The sequence below is a fragment of the Dendrobates tinctorius genome, unplaced genomic scaffold, assembly GCF_039654945.1.
Source record: "Dendrobates tinctorius isolate UK_male_01 unplaced genomic scaffold, ASM3965494v1 ptg000117l, whole genome shotgun sequence".
NCBI classification, from domain to species: Eukaryota; Metazoa; Chordata; class Amphibia; order Anura; family Dendrobatidae; genus Dendrobates; species Dendrobates tinctorius.
This window is the reverse complement of record NW_027361785.1, coordinates 4804995-4826086: the sequence shown is the minus strand read 5'-3', so window position 1 is coordinate 4826086 and position 21092 is coordinate 4804995. Positions and strand designations below refer to the sequence as shown.

At 41.1% G+C, this 21092-nt stretch overlaps 1 long non-coding RNA gene across 1 annotated transcript in view; it reads left to right on the top strand.

The window, feature by feature from the left end:
- The first annotated feature begins 11505 nt into the window (after positions 1-11505).
- Positions 11506-21092, top strand: part of LOC141101471 (uncharacterized) — a 223252-nt gene continuing 213665 nt past the window's right edge. Inside the window, exons 1-2 of the long non-coding RNA XR_012234981.1 lie at positions 11506-11548; positions 20595-20713. This is a non-coding gene — a long non-coding RNA (uncharacterized lncRNA). The remainder of the gene's footprint in view (positions 11549-20594; positions 20714-21092) is intronic.

Sequence of the window (21092 nt, the reverse complement as noted above, 5' to 3'; positions counted from 1 at the left end):
GCTAAGCTAATAAACATATGTTCGGCAGTTAATTAATTAGCACCTGTGTGAAAAAAAAGAATATTTAACTCTATCCTAGCAGGATGCAATAAAAGACTGAAAATGCAATAAAAACACAACATGAAACAAACTATTAGTCAGGACCGGACTGGGACTGAAAATCAACCCCTGGCACACAAACCAAAGCAGCCCAAATGCAAATTTTTTTGGCTGTAGGGACCACCAGACTGTGTGTGGAAGGGATTACTTTGGGTGGCATTATACTGTGTTGGGGAACAGTAGGGGCCATCATACAGTGTTGGGGTCTTAATGTGTGTGTATGGGTGGGGACTGTGGGGTTATCACTGTGGGTGGGCCCTGAATGGGAATCCTGTTGTGTATGTCGAGGGTACTGTGGAGGAATTCACTGTGAGGGTATCCTGTGTTCATAGAAAAAATGTGTTGGCATCATACTTTATGGTGGCTATTAATGGATAATCGTAGTGGGTGAGAACACTAAGGGGGTTCACTAGTGGAAAATGACTTTGTAAGTGCTACAATACATGTCCCTCTCTCTGCCTTTAAGACCTGGGAGATACAGCGTTCTGTGACTGCAACTATGTGCTGTGAGCCCCATGACTTCTATGTATGTCCCTAGCTGCAGGAGGAGCTAAAGTCAGGTCATATTATGATAGTTATACTTTATGGACTCAGCCCATCCCCCTACCTTATTAACGGTATTTTCCACCCAGTGAAAATGTTTAGTCACCAATGCTGAATACTAACAGAGTGCAATGTTCAGATTTGGCTTTATTAGCTGGTTCAAGTAGTTGTCACGTGACCATAAGTATGCTTTTTATCAGATTAATATTCATTTCTCTTAAAGGGGTTGTCTAAACCCTCAAGTCTGCATTTACTTTGTGTCACTCTATGTGAACGCAGACTGGTGAATCCTCATATCTTACACACTGCGTAATGAGCCAGGTTTTGGTGATGGCGAGAGAGGAAAGTTTGTTAGTAATAAAAAGTTCATGGATGTAAGAAAGTTTGTTGCAGACAGAGCGAGCGTTCTATAGAGCTCCTGTTAGTGGAACTGGAGAAGCGGGGGCTGGGCAAATGTGTATAAAGTTAGAAGGGTTACGGAAAGTTGTGATAGAGCATGGATGAGAGGTTAGAATAACCAATTACCTAAAACTATGGAGAGCCATAAAAACCCAGGCAAGATTGTACAGATAAAATAAATGCCTTTATGAAATAGAAATAGCAACAGTAATACTGTATTAAAAACATGTGCATGACTCAGGACACAGTAAAAAAGTATATCAATATAATTTAATAGAAGAACAAGGAAGAAATCCAGCAAGGACTCAGCAAACCAGGATTGGAGTAAAATAATAGTTTTCTTTATTTCTTCAAAAAGTTTAAAAAGACGACCCACAAGGATCAGGAACCAGAGTGCATGGCAGAAATAAACGCAAATGGGACTACGCGTTTCGGCGACTTAATCCGCCTTCTTCACGGTCCAAACCTGATCTGCTCCTTGTATGTGGAGCCATATAAAAGGCAATCCTGAATAAAATTAGTGCAAATAATTACAAACAAATGTGTAAATAAAAAAGGGAATGCAGAAAAAGGGTTTAACCAATTTGCTACTGAGGATTAACTAACAGCATTGCTACAGAGTGAACAACTTTTTCTTATGTAATAAAAAATACAAATAAACGTCCTAAATAATGACATGATAATGTATAATAGGATGATAAGAAGAATATACAACGTGGAGAGGTTAAACAAGAAAAAAAAGTAAATAAATAAAATAAACTCCACTGAAACCTCAATAATGTAGAATAATATCTGTACGCTATTAAATCCTAAAGGAGTTCTTGTACCCATTTCAAAAATCCATTTGCTTTCTCTAGCTAAAACCTTCCTACGTAAGTCCCCCCCTCTAAGAGGTTTTTTTACTTGTTCAATTCCCATGAAGGAGAAACTAGATAAATTACCACTATGAATTTTAGAGAAATGGCGTGAAACAACTGAAGCTCCAACCAAAGGTAAATTTTTAGCATCGGATATATGTTTTCTCATCCTGGTTTTCAATGAATTCATAGCACAACCAATTATGAAATAGAAATAGCAACAGTAATACTGTATTAAAAACATGTGCATGACTCAGGACACAGTAAAAAAGTATATTAATATAATTTAATATATAAAATCAATAATGAGAGTGGTGGACCAAAAAGATGGCTAGTACACTAGACCAAGAAATTGAAAATTATGGACACCTGCTAGGTATATATAGAGCACCTCCCAAGTAAAGAGTTATATATAATAAATAATATAATTTATAAAAATCACAAAGTGTTAAACAATCATACATATACAAAAAGTGAAGGGGAGAGAAAAACACAACAAGTGTAAATAATCAAGGTGCAACAGTGTTAAAATGAGAAGAAACCTCCATATAATACATAAGGTGCACAGTGCTAAAGTGCCAATATAGTAAAAATAGGATGTTTCTACCTTTAACGTCCACCACACACCCCGACGCGCGTTTCGGAAATAGATACCTTGTCAGATTCCTTCATCACCCCCTGACAAAGGAATCTATTTCCGAAAGGCGCGTCGGGGTGTGTGCGTCATTGGGACCTGGTGGTCCTTAAAGGTAAAGACCTCCTATTTTTACTACCGTATATACTCGAATATAAGCCGAGATTTTCAGCCCAAAAAATTGGGCTGAAAGTCCCCCTCTCGTCTTATATTCGAGTCATATACAAAGGGGGTCAGAGGGGGAGGGGGGACGGGGGTGTCAGGTCATACTTACCCATCCTGACGCTGTGTCTTGAGCCCCCAGCTTCTCCCCATGCTCTCTCTTCCTGCCTTCAGCGGTCACGTGGTGCCGCTCATTAAAACTCATGAATATGCGCATATTCATGAGTTTTAATGAGCGGTACCACATGACCGCTGAAGGCAGGAAGAGAGAGCGCGGAGAAGCTGGGGGCTCAAGACACAGCGTCAGGACGGGTAAGTATAGCGATACTCACCTGTCCTGCGTCCATGGCTGCTTGCTGCTGTCTGTCATCGGTCAGTGACTTCAGACAGCAGAGGGCGCGGTGACGTGGTTAGTGCGCGCCGCGCCCCCTGCAGTCTGAACGTCACTGACTGATGATGTGGCAGATAGCGGTGAGCAGCCATGGACGCAGGACACGTGAGTATCTCAGGTGCCAGCAGTGACACCGGCACCAGACACCCAGCGACGGAGAGGTGAGTATGTCATTTTTTTTATTTTTACATGCAGCAGCAGCAGCATGGGGGCAGCATATGGGGGAACAATCTATGGAGCTTCTTATGGGGGCAGCATATGGGGGAATAATCTGGAGCTTCTTCTGGGGTCAGCATATGGGGGAACAATCTATGGAGCTTCTTATGGGGCAGCATATGGAGGAACAATCTATGGAGCTTCATATAGGGACACCATATGGGGGAATAATCTATGGAGCATTTCCCACCCTAGGCTTATACTCGAGTCAATAAGTTCTCCCAGTTTTCGTGGCAAAATTAGGGGGGTCGGCTTTTACTCGGGTCGGCTTATACTCGAGTATATACGGTATGTTGGCACTTTAGCACTGCGCACCTTGTGTATTATATGGAGGCTTTTTCTCCTCATTTTGACACTATTGCACCTTGATTATTTACACTTGTGTTTTTCTCTCCCCTTCACTTTTTGTATATGTATGATTATTTAACACTTTATGATTTTTATAAATTCTATTATTTATTACACAGTATATAATTCTTTTTTTGGGAGGTACTCTATATACCTAACAGGTGTCCATAATTTTTAATTTTTAGGTCTAGTGTACTGGCCATCTTTTTGGTCCACCACTCTCTGATTATTGATTTTATATATTTAATTATATTAATTTATTTTTTATTGTGTACTGAGTCGTGCGCATGTTTTAAATACAGTATTACTGTTGCTATTACTATTTAATAAAGGCATATATTTTATCTGTATAATCTTGCTTGGGTTTTTTATGGCTATCCATAATTTTAGGTAATAGCTTATTCTCTCCTCTTCTGAGTGGGCTCCACTCCCTTGATAGTACATCAGGGATATGTTAATAATAATAATAATAATAATAATCTTTATTTATATAGCGCCAACATAATCCGCAGCACTTTACAGTTTAACAGTTCCAAACATAAGTCATAAGTAACAACGTTAACAATACAATAATTAAAGAAAAATAAGATGACCCTGCTTGTGAGAGCTTACAATCTACAATGAGGTGGGGAAGATAATAATAATAATAATAATAATCTTTATTTTTATATAGCGCTAACATATTCCGCAGCGCTTTACAGTTTGCACACATTACAGAGTACAGGTGTGTATTTACAATGATGTATTTACAATGATGGTCCAGCCATCTTGAGGGAGTGAGGGATGGATGGAGATAGTGAATGGGCTACACATGCACACTTACACATAGAATGACTGTGATTAGTGAACGTGAATGTGATAGGCCGCTCTGAACAAATGTGTTTTGAGGGAGCGCCTGAAACTATGCAAATTGTGGATAGTCCTAATTTCTTGGGGTAGAGCATTCCAGAGGATTGGCGCAGCGCGGAAGAAGTCTTGGAGTCGGGAGTGGGAGGTACGGATTAGTGCTGAAGTTAGTCGAAAGTCGTTTGCAGAGCACAATGGTCGGTTAGGCCGATAGACAGAAATGAGGGAAGAGATGTAGGGGGTGCTGCACTGTGGAGAGCTTTGTGGGTGGGAACAAGTACTTTGAATTGGATCCTATAATGAATGGGCAGCCAATGTAAGGACTGGCGAAGAGCGGACGTGTCCGAGTACTGATTAGCCAGATGGACGATCTTGGATGCTGCATTAAGTATGGACTGGAGAGGGGATAGTCGAGTAACGGGGAGGCCAATTAATAGAGCGTTGCAGTAATCCTGGTGGGAGTGGATCAATGCTACAGTAAGGGTTTTTGTTGTTTCCATGGTGAGAAACAGGCGGATTCTAGAGATGTTCTTTAGGTGTAAGCGGCAAGAGTGGGCAAGAGATTATATATGGGATGTGAAGGGGAGATTGGTGTCAAACATAACACCCAGACAGCGCGCCTGCTGCCGGGGTGTTATTGTGGTGCCACACACGGAGAGGGAAATGTCAGATTTAGGGAGGTTAGTAGATGGTGGGAGCAGAAGAAATTCAATTTTGGAGAGGTTGAGTTTCAGATAGAGAGCGGACATGATGTTGTAGGCTGTGGACAGACAGTCACTGGCGTTCTTTAGTACAGTGGGGGTAAGGTCGGGGAATGACGTTTATAGTTGTGTGTCATCAGCATAAAGATAGCACTGAAAGCAAAATCTGCTGATGGTCTGTCCAATTGGGGCCATGTAGAGAGAGAAGAGAAGGGGTCCAAGGACTGAGCCCTGAGCTACCCCGACAGCGAGATGTAGAGGAGATGACGTGGAGCCAGAGAGCAAAACACTGAAGGAGCGGTCAGAAAGATAGGAGGAGAACCAGGAGAGAGCAATGTCCTTAATGACTAGTGACTAGAGCCTAGAGAGTAGAAGATGGTGGTCAACAGTGTCAAAAGCTGCAGATAGGTCAAGAAGAATGAGCAGAGAGTGGTCACCGTTACGTTTTGCTGTTGTCATGATCTCAATGCGAGTTTGACTCGCACACGTGGGGTTAATGTCTGGAACCAGTGCTGATGACTGGCATTTCTGGAGTTAAAGGTTGTGATCCCGGTGCAGGCTTACCTGCACACCTGGGGCTATGATTGTGGCCTCTCCCTGGTTCTGGGAGAGGCTTCTTAAAGCCTCAGGACGCTCCCATCCCTGTCAGTTATACTCTTGCCCTTGGCATAGTGTGGTGACCCCTGAGTGTGTTTTTGCTGTGTTCTGGTTGCTTGATAATCTGTGTATGACTCGGTCTGTTCTCTGGATATTGCTTTGGATTCTGCTTGGTACCTTCTATGTCTGTTTGGTTTTGACTGCTGCTTGGCCCTGACTATCCGCTCTGTCTCATCCTTGGTACGGTACGGCTATCTCTGTGTATGAACCCCGTTTTGCCTGACTCTGAGTAATTCTGTATAGTGTCTTTCCATCTCACTAAGCAGGGCGCTAAGCCCCGCCCCCTTGCAGTCACATGACCGTAGGTCCCTTGTCTGCTTGCTAAACTTCAGCATCCACAAGTCCTGTGCATCGGTACTTTCTGGCTGTACCTGACCCCGGTACCCCTACAGTGCGGGTGAGTCCCTGCTCAGCAGAGGCTGCACGCTGGCACTGACAGGATCCTGACACTCAGGACACGCGCACTGGCTGAGTGAGCAAGTACAGTGCCGTGTTCCTGACAGCTGTCAGAAGGTCATTGGTCACTTTGATGAGTGCAGTTTCAGTTGACTGTAGGGGGTGGAAGCCGGACTGTGAAGGGTCTAGGAGTGAGTGAGTGGAGGGGTAATGGGTAAGGCGGGAGTAAACTAGGCGCTCCAAAAGTTTAGAGATGAAGGGGAGATTGGAGACTGGTCTGCAGTTGTTTGTGCAGGATGGGTCGAGAGCGGGTTTCTTAAGTAATGGAGTAGCAATTGCGTGTTTGAAGGAGGATGGGAAAATACCTGAGGAGAGGGAGAGATTAAGGATTGCAGTTAGGTGAGTTGTGACGACTGTAGAGAGAGACTGGAGGAGATGTGAGGGAATGGGGTCAGTAGTGCATGTGGTCGGATGAAAGGAAGAGAGGAGTCTGGAGACTTCTTCTGTGATGGGATCAAATGTGGAAAGCGAGCCAGGGGAGATGAAGGAAGGGATGGGAGTCACAGCACTTGGTAGTTGGGAGCAGATTTCCTGACGGATGTTATCTATTTTTTCTGTAAAGTGGTAGGCCAGGTCATCAGCACAAATGTCTGTGATAGGGGCTTGGGCTTTTGGCCTGAGGAGGGAGTGAAAAGCGTCAAAAAGTTTCTTGGGGTTGTTGACTAGTGAGGAGATCAGGGTGGTGAAGTAGGTCTGTGTGGTGAGGAGAAGGGCAGTGTTATAGGTTCTTAACATAAATTTGAAGTGGATGAAGTCTTCCAATGTGCGGATTTTTCTCCATAGGCGTTCAGCACTCCTAGAGCATCACTGGAGAAGTCGAGTTTGCAATGTGAGCCAGGGCTGTTTTACTCTGTGCTTGGAGGTTCTGAGGGTCAGGGGAGCTACTTGGTCAAAGGTGCTTCTAAGAGTGTCGTTGTAGTGACGAACAGCCAGATAAGGACAGGAAAAAGAGGAGATTGGGGACAGTGATGAGCGTAGGAAGTCTGAAAGTGTCTGAGGGTTAATGGCTTGTAGATTTCTGACTGTGTGGTAGGTAGGAGTGAGCTGGGGCGGGTGAGGATTTGTGAGTGTGAAGGAGAGAATGTTGTGGTCAGAGAGTGGAAGCGGTGAGTTATTTAGGTGGGAGATTGAACAGAGCCGGACAAAGACCAGATCAAGGGTGTTACCGTCCTTGTGTGTCTCAGAGGTTAAAAGCTGCGGGAGTCCTAGAGAGGTGGTTAGTGATAGAAGCTGGGATGCAGATGGGGAAGTAGGGCTGTTATTGGGGATGTTGAAGTCTCCCAGGATAAGAGTTGGTAGTTCTGAGGACATGAAGTGCGGCAGCCAGGCTGCAAAGTGGTCAAGGAAGTGGGTGGCTGAACCTGGTGGCCGGTATATGACCACTACTCTGAGGGGGAGGGGACAAAAGAGCCTGATGGTGTGGACCTCAAAAGAAATGAATGAGAGTGATGGAACTGGGGGGGTGACCTGGAAAGTGCATTGTTGGGACAGAAGTATGCTGACTCCGCCACCATGTCTGTTTGTGGATCTCGGGGAATGAGTGAATTGTAAGCCACCAAAGGAAATGGCAGCAGGAGAGACAGTGTCAGAATCCTGAATCCAGGTTTTAGTGAGGGCCAACAGATTAAGAGAGTTGTTCAGAAAGTAGTTGTGCAGTAAAGGAAGCTTGTTACATACAGACCGTGGATTCCAGAGGGCACAATTAAAAGAAGGAGATGAGGGAGTGCAAGTAATATTAATAAGATTATTATGGTTTCGATATGAGGTAGGGTAGAGGTTGAGGTTGGGGGATGGTGGACCAGGGTTGGGGGAGATGTCTCCTGAAATCAGTAGGAGTAGGAAGATAAAGGGCAAACAGTTGTTGGAATTGTAAGTAGTTTTTTTCTGCGATGTTTTTGGGCTTTATTTATTTAGTATATTATATTCCTTTTAATTTATTAATTTGGATATATTGGTCCCTGAGGTATTACTATTGTGTTGTTCTAATGGATGAGAGGTTGAAGTGACTGTGGGAATGTGGTGAGGAAGACTAGGATTTAGAGAGACAATGCCAGCAGTGAGGACGAGCAGAGAAAGTGATAGCATGTGGGAGCAGGAGAGGGCATGAGGTGGCTGTCTGTGTTTGGGGACAGAGGATTGTATGTTGAGGAACAGTTCTGAGGAGAAGGTGATATGGATGGGGAGGGTGAAGGGAGAGATGACCAATTACTTACTAGATGTAGGGATTAGGGGAGTTAGTAGAAAGTAAAGGATTATAGGGGTGAGAGTGGAAACAGAAACATTGTTTACAGTAACTATGTATCCAGTTACCTTCAGTTCCCTTCTGGTTCAATTCTGGGTTAATTCATAGCTCCACACTTCTATGTTGCACTTGTTTGGAGCACTCTGCAGACTGACATCTTTGCAGATGTTTTGTCTGCAATATATTTGCTAGAAATGCATTCAGATGTGAAGCTGAGGGGAGTGATATGTGCTCATTTTGGTCAGATAATTAAGACTGAGCCAGATGAAGGATATTCAAGGCAGAGTAAACAAGTATGTCTTAAATAACATTGGGGGTATAGACGTGGTTAGTTGAAAAACATACCAAGTGATCGCAACAAGCAGAAGTAGCGAAAATCAGTGTGGAAATCTGGATAATGTTCACAAAATTACAAAAAATTTCACAATTTTACACACTACAGAAGATTGCATCAGCCAGAAAAGAATCATATGAACTCAGATAGGCTTCCCCATAATGTCTTGCAGCTGCAACTTCACATGGTATTTCACAGCCAATCAGGTGAGACTATTACCGACTATATAAAAGCAGAAGCTGGATATGCAACAGCAGTTTTATGGTGAATCTGGATAGTGAGAGGAAATCCAAGCTCACAGCTTAGCCATAGAGAAAGAGAGAAAGACATAAAACAAAGATTAGCATGTGAGGAACATAATAGATATAGAAAATTGTCATGCACATTTTTTCAATTGTAGGCTTTGGAGAAGTCTTGATGAATCATAAACTGAATTTCCCGACTAAAATTTGGCTAAAAAACCTGGAAAGATTTGCTTATGTCTATTGTTCACAAAGCTTTAGGAGAGAATATTTCAGACATAAGATGCTACAAAGAGCATTATGGCACCCAAAATAGTTGTGGCAAATGTTACAGTTTTAATCTGCTAACTATTTGCAGAAAATTATTGTCTAAGTGTTAGGAGTGGCGAAAGACACTAAATAAAAATATAAATATAGTGCCTTCGCCACTCGGGGTCCACCGTGCGGAAGATGGAAAACCGCAGCTAGGTGACGACAGAGCAATCTGGCGGTAAGGTGCACAGGGTTTAATGTCACCCAGGTGCACCAAGCAGTCTCTGTTATAGGCACAGAGCTGCTGAAACAACTCAAGGAACTAAGTACGCTGAGGCTGTTAGCAGCACAGGTACTCAGCGGCACACACACGGTAGACGGTCACCGGAGTAGTTAAATAAAACCGCACTACACCCGAAGAGACCCACCGTGAAGACAAGTGTGCACAGCGTTGCAACTGCAAACGGGCAAATAAGCTGCTGCTGCAGAGCGGCGTAGATGGTGCCACCCAGAGACACCGCTAATAGCGCAGGCGCGATGTCAGACGCTAAGCTGCTGAGGCAGTGGAGCAATGGCGCTCTGGCGCTGATGCTGGAAATAACTCAGTCACTCTCACAAACGTAGTATCAGATGAATGGGGGTTTCAAATGAGTCATTCACCAGTCCATGCATCCATCCACAACCATACAGCAGCAAGTATGAATATATTAGCGCATGGCGGAACAGTCATGCGTACTTTTTATAGCAAACGGGACCTTCCGGAAATCACCAGGTCTCTAAGAGGAGCCAATGGGATCCGACACAGGACCTGAACACCTGACTCCCGAACTCCAATAGGAGTTTGTCCGATGAGCATGCTCAGATGAAGAAGTAAAGGACTTAGCCTCTGGAGATAGTTGCCGCAGGGCAATCTCCTCTTCAATCTCCTTTGCAGCAGCTGAAGAGCAGGAGACTGCAGAATGTGAGGATCTAGATTTCAACATAGGAGAGGCAGAAATCTGACTCCTAACACTAAGTTGATGAAACTTCAGTCAGGCAGAGTTTTAAAATATGGATCGTAATATGGCAGCCGGACGGGTTCTTGACGGGAGATAGTATCATCGTGGTTCGGTGATGTGAGTTCGGAAAGCATACTCCAGCACATATAGTGGTGAGAGAGCTATTAGGCCATTCCAGGGCCATGTGTTAGCAGTCAAAAGAGATGGGTGTGAATGACTGCTCGCATATCTGCATGGTTTGGCAAATAAATTGGAGACCGAGTCCTTAATTCAGTGTCTGAGTCTGGAGATGTATGGATCTCCTGTGTGTTGGTCTTTGCTAAGGCCAAAAGAACTGGACACTATCCTGAATGGATGGATGTACAATATTGTATGGACTTTTTGCTTTGTGTTTTCACTTTGTTCACAAAAAAGCTGTTCTTTTATTTGGTTTCCTGGGCGGTTTATGCAGTGCTAAATTAACCTGGACTTTTTCAGGAACCCTCTTCCTATGCTTACCTCAACCACAGCTCAGTGAGTAAAAACCTCTACAATCCTTACAAATATGTTCAAACTTCAAATAAAAGTATCTTCTTATTACTTGCTTTTGTATCTTCTTTCATCGGACAGCGTATCGACACTCCTCTGCCACTCTGTAAGCTATGTAATGTAGACACTGAACATATATTAATGATGGCTAATTTAAGGTGAGATAAAAAATACTGGACTGGTAATTTAAGAATCAAAATTACAATATGAGACCAGCTAAGCCATATATAATAGTATTAAAATTATTTATGTGAAATTTAGGCCTAAATGCTTCACTTTTGACAAAAACATTTCAAATATTATATATGCATACTTTCAATGACTTATTTACATTTTCATTAAAATATTCTAGAAAGTGATAGCTTACAATATATGAAGCATAAAATGGAAAATAAAAGATTCTTAAATACAGCAGAAGCCTTTTTTATTCTCTTTAAAAGCGAGTTAAGAGGAATGTGGTGTAAGACAAGACAAGTTAGCAACAGAATTTAAATGAGATACCATGAAAGGAAACTTTTCACTGTGCATAATTAGTGTTAGGAAAATGCGCATATATTTTCAATGTTCTTTTTTGCTTCCAAAACATGCAAATTCTGGGTAGTATTGGGGAGGGTGGGATGTCAGCAGTGGATTAAAGATCTGAGTGAGTATAATGTTGAAAGCTCAATCTTCAAATGTTTATTTTTTTATGATACATATGATGTTTTTCTATATTTATTATATGAGAGCTTTGTTTTTGCTTCTTCAGTTTTTCAGTTTTTAGACATTGAGTATATCTTCGAAACACTGAATATTTATATATGTCTCTTCATGGAGAGCTCAGTTATCAGGGCTAAATACTTTAAAAATTCATAATTTACTGTACTCTGTATATGTGGTCTGTATTCTGCCATTGTGAAGCAATGCAAGACATAGGGTGGTAATGACAAGGGTGAACTTGCAGAAGTCCACAAGTGGATGGCATTTCGGGGTGAGATCTAGGGATGGAGGAGATTAAGATGGTTAAATAGGAGTAGACTAAAAATAAAATTATAGCCCAATCTTCTCTTGCATAATCATTTTTTTAATCATGGGCTACATGTGTCATGTATGTGGAGAAAATATCCAATGTAGTACAGTTGTTTTATATTATTACATTTTATATATGCCAGTTATAGAAGATTAGACTTGTACAAAGGCCTCATGTATCAAACTCTATAGACGCAAAGAAATGAACTTTGAATGGGAGTATTAAAAATAAGCAAAAAGTCACGTTTTTTTCTCTGGAATAGTTTAGATTCATAAAACAATATGCACATAGAACATGAGTTTGTCACCCTTCATAAGAATAAGTGTTATATGCGCAAACATTAACGTGTAACTATTATATGAATCATTTTACTCTCTAAAATTAAAGGTACTTTTTACTTCAAAGGTATGCTATAATAAGCTTCAAAATGATAATATTTCATTCATTATAGAAAACAAATTAAATGTCCCTATTAAGTTTATGAGCTACAAAAAAAATGGCAGAGAATGCATTTTTCAAATAAGAGTAGAGATGAGCAGATTGATCAATTGAGGAACAAATAAAGACACTTTTCAGTTCAATTCATGAGAATAGAAGAAAAAAAATGCTTGTCGCCATTTCACACACTGCTGAAAATTCAAAGAGCGAGATAATGATGTCAGTCGTGGCTGTGCGATCTTCCCCATAATGACTTGCAGCTATAACATGAGTAAAGGTGCAAATAATCTTATGGGACCTTTGGGCAAAATTTGGACCTTCCCCCACCCACTAGTATGTTGGTCAGGAACATATGCCCCTATAGTGACCTAGATCTTATAAAGACGCGTTCTCGCGACATTAACAAAAGAGAAAAGAATTTTGATATCTCTCTCTCTCTCTCTCTCTCTATATATATATATATATATATATATATATATATATTTATTATTTCACAGAAAACACAGTAATAAGATATTTTGCTAAGTAATACTTGTAAGTAATAATCATACAATTTCTAAATAACACATTTTATTGCTATATTTATGTTGAACACAGTCAACTATACCAAATCTAACCTACCAATAATAAACCACATTAACCCCTTCATGATCCAGCCTATTTTGACCTTAATGAGCAGGCCATTTTTTGCAATTCTGACCAGTGTCCCTTTATGAGGTAATAACTTAGGAATGCTTCAACGGATCCTAGCGATTCTAAGATTATTTTATTGTGACATATTGGGCTTCACGTTAGTGGTAAATTTAGGTCAATAATTTTTGTGTTTACTTGTGAAAAAATCAGAAATTTGGCAAAAATGTCAAAAATTTCGCAATTTTCAAATTTTGAATTTTTATTCTGTTAAACCAGAGAGTTATGTGACACAAAATAGTTAATAAATACAATTTCCCACATGTCTATTTTACATCAGCACAATTTTGGAAACATTTTTTTTTGTTAGGAAGTTATAAGGGTTAAAAGTTGACCAGCGATTTCTCATTTTTACAACAAAATTTACAAAACCTTTTTTTAGGGACCACCTCCCATTTGAAGTCACTTTGAGGGGTCTATGTGGCAGAAAATACCCAAAAGTGACACAATTATAAAAACTGCACCCCTCAAGCAACTCAAAGCTACATTCAAGAAGATTATTAACCCTTCAGGTGCTTCACAAAAACTAAAGCAACGTGGAAGGAACAAATGGACATTTAAAATTTTCCAACAAAAATTTTCTTTTAACAACAATTTTTTCATTTTCACATGGGCAACAGAATAAAATTGAACCTAAAATTTGTTGGTCAATTTCTCCTGATTACACCGATACTTCACATGTGGTCAGAAACCACTGTTTGGGTGCACGGCAAGGCTCAGAAGGGAAGGAGCGCCATTTGACTTTTTGAATGGAAAATATACTGGAATATTTAGTGGTTGCCATGTCACGTTTGTGTGCCTAAGCATTGGAGCTCCCCCCACAAGTGACCCAATTTTGGAAACTTGACCCCTCTAGATCATAATGAGCACTTTGAACCCCCAGGTGCTTCACAAATTGATCGGTAAAAATGAAAAATGAAAAAGTCCTTTTTTTCACAAAAATTTTCTTTTAGCCTCAATTTTTTCATTTTCACATGGGCAAGAGGATAAATTGGATCCTACGATTTGTTGGGCAATTTCTCCTGAGTATATCGATACCTCATATGTAGTCATAAACCACTGTTTGGGCGCACGGCAGGGCTTGTAAGGGAAGGAGTGCCATTTGACTTTTTGAATGGAAAATTAGCTCCAATCGTTAGCGGACACCATGTCGCGTATGGAGAGCCTCTGTGTGCCTAAACATTGGAGCACCCCCACAAGTGACCACATTTAGAAAACTAGACCCCACAAGGAACTTATCTAGATATGTGGTAAGCACTCTGAACCCCCAAGTGCTTTACAGAAGTTTATAACGCAGAGCCGTGAAAATAAGAAATATTTTTTTCCTCAAAAAATTATTTTTTCGCCCGCAATTTTTTTATTTTCACAAGGGTAACAGGAGAAATTGGACCCCAAAAGTTGTTATGCAGTTTGTCCTGAGTACACTGGTACCCCATATGTGGGGAGGAACCACTGTTTGGGTACACGTCGGGGCTCGGAAGGGAATTAGTGACGTTTTGAAATGCAGACTTTGATGGAATGGTCTGCAGGCGTCATGTTACGTGTGAAGAGCACCTGATGTGCCTAAACAGTAGAAACCCCCCACATGTGACCCCATTTTGGAAACTAGACCCCACAGGGAACTTATCTAGATGTGTGGTGATCACTTTGAACCCCAATGCTTCACAAAATTTTATAACGCAGAGGCATGAAAATAAAAAATAATTTTTTTTCCTCAAAAAATTAATTTTTTTGCCTGCAATTTTTTATTTTCACAAATGTAACAGGAGAAAGTGGACCCCAAAAAATTGTTGTCCAGTTTGTCCTAAGTACGCTGGTACCCCATATGTGGGGAGGAGCCACTGTTGGGGCTTGGAAGGGAAGTAGTGATGTTTTGAAATGCAGACTTTGACGGAATTGTCTGCGGGCGTCATGTTACGATTGCAGAGGCCCTGATGTGCCTAAACAGTAGAAACTCCCTACATTTGACCCCATTTTGGAAACTAGACCCCCCAAGGAACTTATCTAGGTGTGTGGTGAGCACTTTGAACCCCCAAGTGCTTCACAGAAGTCTATAATGCAGAGCCGTGAAAATAAAAAATCATTTTTTTCCACAAAAATAATTTTTTAGCCCCCAATTTTTTTATTTTCCCAAGGGTAACAGGAGAAATTAGACCCATAAATTTGTTGTGCATTTTTTCCTGAATCATAGAATCATAGAATCATAGAATCATAGAATCGTAGAGTTGGAAGGGACCTCCTGGGCCATCTGGTCCAACCCCCTGCTCAAAGCAGGATTCGCTAAATCATCCCAGTCAGATGTCTGTCCAGCCTCTGTTTGAAGACTTCCATTGAAGGAGAACTCACCACTTCTCGTGGCAGCCTGTTCCACTCATTGATCACTCTAACTGTCAAAAAGTTTTTTCTAATATCTAATCTGTGTCTCCTCCCATTCAGTTTCATCCCATTGCTTCTAGTCTTTCCTTGTGCAAATGAGAATAAAGTTGATCCTTCTACAATGTGACAGCCCTTTAGATATTTGTAGACAGCTATTAAGTCTCCTCTCAGTCTTCTCTTTTGCAAACTAAACATTCCCAAATCCTGCAACCTTTCCTCATAAGACAGGGTTTGCAGACCGGTCACCATTCTGGTCGCTCTTTTCTGAACTTGCTCCAGTTTGTTGATGTCTTTTTTAAAATGTGGTGCCCAAAACTGGACACAATATTCCAGATGAGGTCTGACCAAAGAGGAGTAGAGGGAAATAATGACTTCACGTGATCTAGACTGTATGCTTCTGTTAATACATCCTAGAATTGCATTTGCCTTTTTTGCTGCTGCATCACACTGTTGACTCATATTCAGTCTGTGATCTATTAGTATACCCAAGTCTTTTTCACATGTGCTGTCACTTAGCCCTATTCCTCCCATTCTATATATGCTTTTTCCATTTTTATTGCCCAGATGTAGTACTTTGCATTTCTCCCTGTTAAAAACCATTCTGTTAGTTGCTGCCCACTTCTCCAGTTTATTTAAATCTTTTTGAATCCTCTCTCTCTCTTCTCTAGTATTAGCTATCCCTCCTAGCTTTGTGTCATCAGCAAATTTAATCAGTTTACCCTCAATTCCTTCATCTAAATCGTTGATAAAGATGTTGAACAATACAGGGCCCAGGACAGAGCCCTGTGGAACCCCACTTGAGACATTCTTCCAACTGGATGTGCAGCCATTTACGACCACTCTTTGGGTCCGATCACTAAGCCAGTTATGAATCCACCTAACAGTTGCCTTGTCCATTCCATACTTAATCATTTTTTCAATAAGGATTGTATGAGAGACTTTGTCAAATGCTTTGCTGAAGTCAAGATATACTATATCTACAGCATTTCCTTGATCCACCCAATCAGTGATACCGTCATAGAAGGAAATTAAGTTAGTCTGACATGACTTATTAGTTACAAACCCATGCTGACTCTGTTTAATCACTTCATTCTTATCCAGGTATTGACATACATGTTGTTTAATAATTTGTTCAAAGATCTTTCCTGGTATAGAAGTCAGACTCACCGGCCTATAGTTACCTGGGTCCACCTTCTTCCCCTTTTTGAAGATAGGAACAACATTTGCTCTTCTCCAGTCTTCTGGCACTTCTCCTGTTCTCCAAGAATTTTCAAAGATTATAGAGAGGGGTTCAAAAATTTCTTCTGCTATCTCCTTCAGTAGTCTGGGGTGTAATTCATCTGGACCTGGAGACTTGAATTCATTTAGGCTAGCTAAGTGTTTCCTCACTATCTTTCTGTTTATAGATATCCTGGATTCTTCTATTCCCTTAATAGGACAGTGAATAACAGTTGATGTTACATTTCCTTTCTGAGAGAAAACAGATGCAAAATAGGAATTTAAAAGTTCAGCCTTCTCAACATCCTGTCTTACCATTTCATGCTGATACCCCATATGTGGGGGTAAACCACTGTTTGGGTACATGTCGGGGCTTGGAAGGGAGGGAGCACCGTTTGACTTTTTGAATGCAAAATTGGTTGGAATCAATGGTGGTGCCATGTCGCATTTGGAGACCCCCTGATGTGCCTAAACAGTGGAAACCCCTCAATTCTAACTCCAACTCTAACCCCAACTCTCCCCTAACCACAGCCCTAACCCCAACACACCCCTTACCCTAATCCCAACCCTAACCATAACCCTAGCCACAAGCCTAACCCAAATCCCAACCCTAACCCCAACACACCCCTAACCCTTATGTTAACCCTAATTCCAACCCTAACCCTAATTCTAACCCTAGCCCTAATTCTAACTCTAATTCTAACCCTAGCCCTAATTCTATCCCTAACACTAACCTTAACCCTAATAGAAAAGTAAAAATATTTTATTTATTTTATTATTTGTCTCTACCTATGGGGTGATAAGGAGGGGTGATTTACTATTTTTTCTATTTTGATCACTGTGATAGGACCTATCACAGTGATCAAAATGAATGAAAGGAATCTGCAGCCGGCAGATTCGACAGGTGCACTGCACATGCGCCCGCCATTTTGGAAGATGGCGGCACCCATGATCCATGCTGGAGGAACTTCCTGGAGTGACAGAGGGGCTCGGAGGGTATCAAGGGGGAGGGGAGGTGATCAGAGTGCTTGGGGAGTGGAGGGAAGGGAGAGTAGATGATGACAGCGGCGGCAGATCGCTGCCGTCAGTCGGTGGCAGGGGCAGATTGCCCCAGTCACTAGGTGGGGGGTCTGATCGTGGTCTCCAGCCATGTCCGATGCTATTGCAGCATCGGCCATGACTGGGATTGCAATGTTTCATCAAATTTAATTGATGAAATATTACTATCGCTCTGATTGGCTGTTAAAAGTGAAACAGCCAATCCGAGCGATCGTAGCCATGGGGGGCTAAGCCACCCCTATGGGATGAAGCACAAAGCCTCCTGTATCTGCAGTTTGGGTGACCTTTCCATGACCCCAGTCACCAGACCCGCAGGAACGTGATTTATACCATGACGCCTACGTTGGTGTCATTGGTCATATTGGCACAGGTTTTCATGATGCCAAAGTAGGCGTCATTGGTCAGGAAGGGGTTAAAGGGATAAATGTCATAACATGTTGACTATATACTATCACCACATACAGCGCTCAGCATTAATGAGTACACCACTTTGAAAATTAAGATTTTAATCAATAACCCACTGAATACAAGAACAATTTCCATAGTTTTGATAAGACTGTGCTTCATATTTTTAACCCATAAAATGAAAGCAAGATTAATACTATAGTTTTCATTACAAATTATTTTGTTTTACTCAAATCAGTTAAAGCAAAAATGAATATACCCCACATCAAAGACTATTACATCTAGTATTTTGTATGACCTCCATGAATTTTAATTACAGCACCAAATCTTTTAGGCATGGAATGAACAAGTTGGTGACATTTTGAAACATATTTTTCCATTATTTAAGGTTGACCTCTTTTAGTTTTGCTGCTGGTTGGAAAGTGATGCTCAACTCGTTTCTATATAATTTCCCATAAGTGTTCGGTTGGGTTCAGGTCAGGAGACAAACTTGGCCACTGAAATACCTGTTTTTCTTCAGAAATGCTATCAGTGGGCCTTAGATATATGTTTTGGATCATTGTCATGTTGGAAAAGTGCATGTCTATCAAAAGACGCCATGTATGAACATAGCCTAAGGTTATATGCATGCATTAAGAATTTGCTGCGTTTTTGTCGCATCTCTTTTTCCACACGGTTTTGTCATAAAATTGAATCATTTTCTAGTACCTGCAAAGTGAATGAGATTCCTGAAATCTCATGCACAACTTGCTTATTTTTTTCCTTGCAGTTTTGAAGTAGTTTCAAATCTGCAGTATAACTTCTTTAAGCGCTTTTAACCAAAAAGATATCCATAAATCTATCAAAGATGTAAAAGGGGCTTCAAATCATCTGAATCAATTTCCCCATCGTCATCAAAAATGTAAATGGCTGCTTATAACGTATATACCAGCAAAAAGTGGATAAATTGAGAGCTTTTGCCGCGTTTTTCACCTATTCCAATGCATGGGTAAACTGCAAGTAAGAAACGACTCAGAAACGTAAGTAAAAAACGTGGCAGAAGTGAATGTGTTTTGCACTGTGTTTCCATAGATTTATACTGTGGTTGAATTTATAACTTTACAGTAATGTTCCAGGTAATAAGACATTTTTTCAACTGACATTGCTGCTATTTCTTCATGTCAGTTACACATCTGCTTTTGGGAGCATTATGCAACATCACTCTACTCTGGATCAGCTGAGGAAATGTACTTCAATTCCCACTGCCTTAGCTATCCAGACATCTTCAGTTGATACTCGACAAGCTGTGTTTCAGGTCTATGGGACTATATGTCTGAGGCACATATGTTGTGATCAAGTTAAAATTAAATGAATTTATAAAAGCAATTAAAAAAATGAAAACTCAAATCAATGCACATCATGCAAAGTTATAAATAATAGTTTTATATTCAGATATTTTGGCTATGTTCCAATGATGAGTATTTAGTGATATTTTGATGTTGCAGATTTTCTGCAGCATTTTTGCACTATTAGGCTGTGTGCCCTCAATGAGGTTTTGACGAGTGTTTTATGTTGCAGCAAAAACACAGCAGCTTATACATGAATGGATAATAATGAGGGCAATGTAGGCCACCATCCAGGCCTAAGGGCTCTGGGGGGCCATGACCAGATTGCCCTGATTATAATATTTTCTGCGCCATTATTGGCTGTGCATATCTCCGGGCACGGAGCTTTCCTGAATCTCATCTGCCAGCAATTCAGAATGACAGCGCAGCTCCACAGGAGCCAGCAGGTACACTCAGGCCACAAGACAAAGTGGAGCCACAGGAGATCATATGGAGAGATTAGTGTCAAAAACAAAATAATTTAAATAGGGGTAGGAGAAAGGAAAATATAATTAATAAAGGGTGGGGAGTGGAAGAAAATAAATAATTATCGTATTTTTCAGATATTACTATTTTCTCACCAAATTTTAGGGGAAAATGGTGGTGCATCTTATGATCCGAATTGTTGCTGTGGTGGAATTTACTGTCTGTGGTGGAGCAGGATCCCAGGTTTGCTGCAGCTGGAAGCTTCTGGCTGTGGCAGGAGTGGTGTTCGGCGGTGCTGGGACTCTGCCGACATTTTGTGACAGCGAGTAGCCCTACTCTTCTATATGGTGGGCTCTGGAAAAATGAGGGCCAGAGGCAGCACATACGCAAATTGAGATCTCGGCACCAAGATCTCATCTCCCAAGATCTCCACCGCATTAGAAAGTATGAAAAGTGCAGGGCTCCGGGCTGTCACACCACTGGGCACTTCATTATGCCAGCCTGGGACCCATTGCCATGGCCTTACGCCTGCTGCTGCTGAACACCCCATCCTACCATCCTGGAGCTCGCAGTATCTCCTGCCTCTGCTAGTAGCGACCCTACTGCCATCTCTGCCCCCCAAGGTAAGCTACTGGAAAAGCTAATTATAAAATGCACCATTTTATTAAAAAACATTATTTTCCTCCCCAAAATCTTTTAAACAGGTACATCTTATAATCAGTAAGGCAAACTCTGCAGTGATTGAGTTACCGAGATAGGACATCGACATGAAAGTTTGATTAGATCATGAAGAAAAAGGCTGTAATCAGACGAGACATCAGCGGTAAGTTACTGGATGCAATTATTTGTACTGTATAGGGGTATGTTTATATGGACCAACCAGCAGCACTAAATGAGCACCAATTGGCAAATCATTACAAATTTGCGGTCATTTATACTGCTCTGTTTATACAGGCAATTAAATTGATCAATCCATCCCATATTACATAGCATACTCTATTTTTATATATAGAGCGGTCCCTTATTATATAGTATTCCCTTTTATAGTTCTGTCTCATTTTATATAGCATCCTCTTGTTATATATAGTGCCATTTCTTATTACATGGTATCATCTGTTATGCATAGCGCTATGTTCTGTAAAGCTCTGTGCATAAGGGAAAAAATGTGCCTGTCTCTGTTGTAATGTATCTGCAGATGTGCA